The 6,963-nt window shown below is 44.4% G+C and overlaps 1 pseudogene; it reads right to left on the minus strand.

Annotated features, from left to right (window-relative positions):
• Nucleotides 1-4,090: 4,090 nt before the first annotated feature.
• LOC126103881 (5S ribosomal RNA) lies at nucleotides 4,091-4,208 on the minus strand (annotated as a pseudogene).
• Between the last annotated feature and the right edge of the window lie 2,755 nt (nucleotides 4,209-6,963).

The following is a 6,963-nucleotide window of genomic DNA, read 5'->3' on the forward strand; positions in this document are numbered from 1 at the left end:
AGGATGATCGTGGTTTGCGTAATGCGGGTATCTACCGTATTTCGTGCAGTTTGTGGCAGGTCATACACTAAGAGATCAAAAGTATCCGGACACCCTCAAAAATGTACGTTTTTTATATTAGGTCTATTGTGCTGCCAGGTACTCCATATCACCAACATCAGTACTCATTAGACATCGTGAGAGAGCAGACTGGAGCGCTGCGCGGAACTCACGGACTTCGAACGTGGTCAGGTGATTGGGTGTCATATGTCTGTACGCGAGATTTCCATACTCCTGAACACCCCTAGGTCCACAGTTTCCGATGTGTAGTGAAGTGGAAACGTGAAGGGACACTTACAGCACAAAAGTGTACAGGCCAACCTCATCTGTTGACTGACACAGACCGGCGACAGTTTAAGAGGGTCGTACTGTGTAATACACAGACATCTATCCAGACCATCACACAGGAATCCCAAACTGCATCAGGAACCACTGCAAGTACGATGACAGTTAGGCGGACGGTGAGAAAACTTTGATTTCATGGTCAAGCGGCTGATCATAATCCACACATCACGCCGGTAAATACCAAACGACGCCTCGCTTCGTGTAAGGAGCGTAAACATTGGACGACTGAACAGTGCAAAATGTTGTGTGGAGTGACGAATCACCGTACACAATGTGGCGATCCGATGGCAGGGTGTGTGTATGGTGAATGCCCGTTGAATGTCATCTGCCAGGGTGTGTAGTCCCAACAGTAAAATTTGGAGGCGGTGGTGTTATGGTGTGGTCATGTTTTTCATGGTGAGGGGTTGCACCCCTTGTTGTTTTGCGTGGCACTATCACAACACAGGCCTACATTGATGTTTTAAGCAGTTTCTTGCTTCCCACTGTTGAAGAGCAATTTGGGGATGGCGATTGTATCTTTCAACACGATCGAGCACCTGTTAATAATGCACGGCCTGTGGCGGAGTGGTTACACAACAATAACAACCCTGTAATGGACTGGCCTGCACAGAGTCCCGACCTGACTCCCTTAGAACAGCTCTGGAATGTTTTGGAACGCCGACTTCGTGCCAGGCCTCGCCGTCCGACATCGATACCTATCCTCAGTGCGGCACTCCGTGAAGAATGGGGTGCCATTCCCCAAGAAACCTTCCAGTACCTGGTTGAATGTATGCCTGCGAGAGTGGAAGCTGTCATCAAGGCTAAAGGAGGGCCAACACCATGCTGAATTCCAGCATTACCGATGCAGGGCGCCACAAAGTTATTTTCAGCCAGGTTACCGGATTCTTTTGATCACATAGTGAATATTGGTCAGACTATCAGAACTGTGGAGGACCGGTGTTCTGAGCATAAACGGGACACCCGTTTACAACAGCTGGGAAAATCAGCCGTTGCAGAACATTGTCTTGGCACAGGTCATCCTATCCTATTGATATGGCAACATGGAGATTCCAACATGCACTTCCAGCCATTGTTATTAAGGTAGCTGTTGAAATAAAACTAGAAAGTAAACTTGTAAATACATATGGCGGTTTTTATTTAAATTTTGCTTGGAATCCTGCACTCTCTCTCGTCAAAAAACATGGGGACACAGCTTATGTTACCTTATCCATTGATTATTAATTTATTATTGATATCGGACATCTTTGGTTTGTGCTGGCGCTAGCGTTCGGTGTGTCTGCATGTGTGTGTGTGTGTGTGTGTGTGTGTGTGTGTGTGTGTGTGTGTGCTGTCTTTACGGAGTGTCTCTGGAAACCCAGGTTTTAAATTCGCTTTCACGGCGCATACATTTCGCAGCATTGGCTTGAAATTGTCACTGTGTGCTCCTGTCGAAATATTGGCTGTTGTCGATGACGCCATCCGGCTGCATTCCCGTAAGTTATTTGAAAATTGTACACGCCGGGAGAAATTAAACTATAATACTGGTGGTTAAAGAATTTTCAGCTTTACTTATTTTCATATTAAACTTGTATGTTATGAAAATATGCCGTTTCAAGACAACAGCACATCGAAGATATATAGAAAAACGCATTGTTCTTGGTAGGATTTCCTATAATTAAATGTCAGTTAACAACACACCCACAATTAATTCCTGTAGGAGATCATAACACAAAGGACATGGTCGTTTCTTCCTCAAGTTCAGTGCAGTGCAGTGAACAGAGGGTACCAAGAGAAGTTGTATGCAGAAGCAAAGAAAATTAGTGCTCTGTTTCGTCGACATGGATGTCGTGGGAGCCCTAGCACAGCTGGAGAAACTTGTGGGACTTAACTGCTAAGGTCATCAGTCCCTAAGCTTACACACTACTTAACCTAAATTATCCTAAGGACAAACACACACACATTCCATGCCCGAGGGAGTACTCGAACCTCCGCCGGGACCAGCCGCACAGTCCATGACTGCAGCGCCTCAGACCGCTCGGCTAACCCCGCACGGCACCTAGCATACTAGTATCAAATTTTTAGGGATAATGGAGAAATTTAATGAGCAGCCAAACAGTCCCTTGTATTTATTTCGTAAATAACATCGACTCTAACAAAGAATCTAGATTGCCGAAATAAAATTTGCTTTATGTTAAAGAAATCAAGAATCTCTGAGTATACTGAGCGTACTGCTCATATCTATAATTTACGCCATAATATTGCAACGTTGGTGAGACCTTACTATATAACTTACCAACATTACAAAGACAATCACGCTGTTACAACAGTCATCCTTAGAGACACTAAAGAGCAGAAACTAATCACAAGTCTCCAGCAAGGGAACCACCAATAACCTGCATCATTTCAATTACTCTTTGAAACAACCATATGGCTGAAATATAACGTCACGTAGTTGCAAAAACGTTAGTATCTCTTGTCATACATCGAGTCCTGAAAGTTATAAACGAGTAACAGGTTCGGATTATATAGTGTCTAGTGTCAGGATTTTATGAATAGAAGATCCCCAAGTCGCACCTCACATGAGTAAGACACATTCTTGAGGTGTGGGTAGAGCATAACAAAGTAGCCATTTACAAGAAATGTGTGACAAACATCGGATAGGCGAGTGCATGTACACGCAAATTAGATTCTGTGTCATTATCGCACAGGTATTCATGGAGTTAATTTGCATTTTGAATTGCTCTCTCGTGTTCCCAATTTACGTGTAAATTCCGCTCTTCCGATATTAATTGCGGTTTTGTTTTGCGTAAATTGATTCCCTGCTCCATCATAAATTTGTATTCGATTTTTCAGCAGAGACTAGCTGTTAAACTGTTTGCCTTTCGCCAAAGTGGTGGATAGAAGCAGTGATTCCTCAGAACTGAATGCATAATTTCACTGCACTGAAACAGAAACAGCGGTCAACCATGTTGTTGAAAAAAATGCTTTATAGTTCAACACTTTATCCGTACACAGTCTCTGACATAATATTTGATAACTGTGATTAATACAGAAACAAGGTTTTCAAACAGTGGAAAAATGGCGAGTATATTTCTAAGAAGGTGGCGCAAAATAAGCATTCGGTGTGTGTGTGTGTGTGTGTGTGTGTGTGTGTGTGTGTGTGTGTGTGTGTGTGGCGGTTGAGATACCCGTCCAGCCATCCAGGTCGCTGTTTCGCGTCGATTCCTTAAAAGAATGGAATTCAGGCTCATGGCGAGATGGGATCTTCTTCGCCATCCTTTCATAATCCGAGCTTCTGGTCCGTCTTTAGATTACCATCATCTTCGTCTGTAGGTACCTCGCCTTTGACGGGACGTTAAAACGTAGTTTCCCTTCCCTTTGCAGAGGCAGTGAATCGAATATACTTTCAATTTGAATCGAATAATATTCCCGAATGCTGTACGACCGTTCGGAATATGAGATCAGCTCAGTGATTGGACTGAAAAGTCTCTAGCAAACAGAACACAGTATGTCATTTTCAACGGAGAGAAACCTTCAGACGTAAAAGAAACTTTCTAAAACTAAAAACTCCTCCCGCACAGGTCATGAAGGCACAAAGGTACCGACTGGTCACCGTATCGTCCTCAGCCCACAGGAGGCACTGGATGCGGATATGGAGGGACATGTGGTCAGCACACCGCTCTCCCGGCTGTATGTCAGTTTCCGAGACCGGAGCCGCTACTTCTCTTGCCAACAGCGCTCGGTAGACCAGATGGTCACCCATCCAAGTGCTAGCCCAGCCCGACAGCGCTTAACTTCGGTGATCTGACGGGAAACGGCGTTACCACTGCGGCAGGGCCGTTGGCAAAAGAAACTTCCGGCGTGCCTCAAAGCAGTGTTGTAGGACCATTACTTTTCACAACACACTGAGTTGAGAGAAGTCATGAGATACCTCTTAATATCGTGTCGAATCTCCTTTTGGCCAGGTAGTTCAGCAACTCGAAGTTGTATGAACGCAAGTTTCTGGAAGTCCCGTGCAGAAATATTGAGCCACGCTGCCTCTATAATCCTCCATAACTGCGAAAGTGTTACCGACGCAGGATTATGTGCTCGAACTGACCTCTCCATTACGTCCGGTAAGTGTTCGATGGGATTCATGTCGGGCGATCTGGTTGGCCAAATTATTCGCTCCAACTGCCCAGAATCTCCTTCAAACCAATCGCAAGGAAATGTGGCCCGCTGACATGATCGGGTACATGAAATCCATCAATGGCTGCAAATGGTCAATGATCGGTTCATTCCATTTAAATACAGGCCACACTGTTATGGGGCCAAAACCAGCTTGCACAGTGCGTTGTTGACAACCTGGGTCCATGGCTTCGTGGGGTCTGCGCCACACTCGAACCCTACCGTCAGCTCTTAATGACTGAAATCGGGATTCAGCTGACCAGGCCATGCTTCTCCAGTCGTACGGTCAAACCAATATGGTCACTAGCCTAAGGAGAGGCGCTGCAAGCGATATTGTGCCGTTAGCAAAGGCACTCGCGCCGGTCGTCTGCTGCCATGGCCCATTAACGCCAAATTTGCCGCACTGTCCTAACGCATGCGTTCGTCGTACGCCCCACATTCACTTCTGCTGTTACGTCACGCAGTGTTGCTTGTCTGTTAGCACTGACAACTCTACACAACCACTGCTGCTCTCGGTCCTTAAATGAAGGCCGTCGGCCATTGCGTTGTCCGTGATGAGGGTAGTGCCTGAAATGTAGTATTCTCGGCACACTCTTGGCATTGCGGTTCTGGGAATACTAAATTCCCTAACGATTTCCGAAACAATGTCCAATGCATCTAGCTCCAACTACCAATCCGCGGTCAAAAATCTGTTAAGGCATAAAAATTGAGATAACATTCCAAGCTTCCGATGATATCCACCATTAAAGTCTAAATTCGCTGTTGGGAGTCGGCAAGGTTCCCTCTTTTACACGCCCAGAACGGCATCCGATTGGCTGGATTACGTCATGATGGCACGCAGATAGGTGGCGCTCTGTACGTCCATAGATTTTGCTTGTGCTGTCTAGCTTTGCTTGCAGTGCCGTCCATTGCATCAGGTGGTGCACTGCGAGCAGTAGTCCTCTGCGTTTTTTTCCTTTGTCAAGTGCACGTTTCCATGCATGTATTGCTCAGTGCATAGCCGGTGTCCTTATTCAGCGAATATTCCGCTAAATTTTTTAAATTCGATTGTATTTAGTAAATTATTTCTCTAATTTGACTCGAAATCGAAAAGACAATAAAAATATGTGAGAGATGTAAACCATCGTACGAAGAGCAAAACTGTGAAAATCGTATATTACTTCCGCTTGTATTTAAAAAAATGTAGCTTCCGTACTGCCTTTAATAGAAATACCCTCTACACGCAAGGTGTTACAGCGAATAATAAAGGCAATAATAAAGGCATATCGATCTACTTAGTCTCTCTCTCTCTCTCTCTCTCTCTCTCTCTCTCACACACACACACACACACACACACACATACACACGCACACACACACACACACGCACACACCGCCAACTCGTTCTGTTGTTCAAAAAAATGTTCAAATGTGTGTGAACTCTTATGGCACTTAACTGCTAAGGTCATCAGTCCCTAAGCTTATACACTACTTAACCTAAATTATCCTAAGGACAAACACACACACCCATGCCCGAGGGAGGACTCGAACCTCCGCCAGGACCAGCCGCACAGTCCGTGACTGCAGTGCCCTAGACCGCTCGGTTAATCCCGCGCGGCTACTGTTGTTCGTTTGAACGCTACACATGTAGTGAAGTACAGATGCAATGGTAGTTTCTGATGAGCATTGGTCTCCTTAGGTGATACTAAAAGAAATTTGGAAGAAGATGAATAGACCATTACATTTTCCTCTTTCGTTTTTCTTAACATGTCGCTTGGACCCTGTAGATACACGGGTGCAATATGAAAGAAAATGAAAGTGAATGAAGGTAAAATGAGTGAATGTCAGAAAATTAAGAGAGAGCCTGACATAAACATTCCTTGACCTGATATTTGTGCTTAGTGTTGTTAATTCACAATAGCAAACCGCTTCGCTCAAGCGCGCGTGTTTATGTATAGACCAAAACATTTGACATTTGACATACCCGTTTGTTGAAGCCAGAGATTAACTATTGTTGATCTGTAGTGTAACTAAAACACAATGTTGCATTTATTATTGGTCGTTGTCAAATATTTCGCCAAAGAGGCGAAAATGTGCTGAACGTGAAGGCCAGTAGTCAACATGTGCAGTTTCTGTCCCGTAGTCTAATTTTGGCGTGTCTCAGAAACGAGGTTTGTGTTTTGCTGGTAGTTTTGGTTTTCAAATTTTGCACATTTTTGTGTTTTCTCCCAAGATTGTATACAGCGTGCTATAAGAACTGTCATGTAACTATAAGATACAATAGCACATATTAAAAATCTGTTATGGAAGTACGTTAGGCTATAGAAGCACTGATCATACAACAAAATATTCGCACCTCTGCGTATTCTCACTTATGGGAAGCCTTATTAGATGATACGTTGAATTATTATGAAATGTTCAAGACTGCCTACCCAAGTGGAACACTTGTATGTAC

This window comes from Schistocerca cancellata, chromosome 1 (assembly GCF_023864275.1).
Source record: "Schistocerca cancellata isolate TAMUIC-IGC-003103 chromosome 1, iqSchCanc2.1, whole genome shotgun sequence".
NCBI classification, from domain to species: domain Eukaryota; kingdom Metazoa; phylum Arthropoda; class Insecta; order Orthoptera; family Acrididae; genus Schistocerca; species Schistocerca cancellata.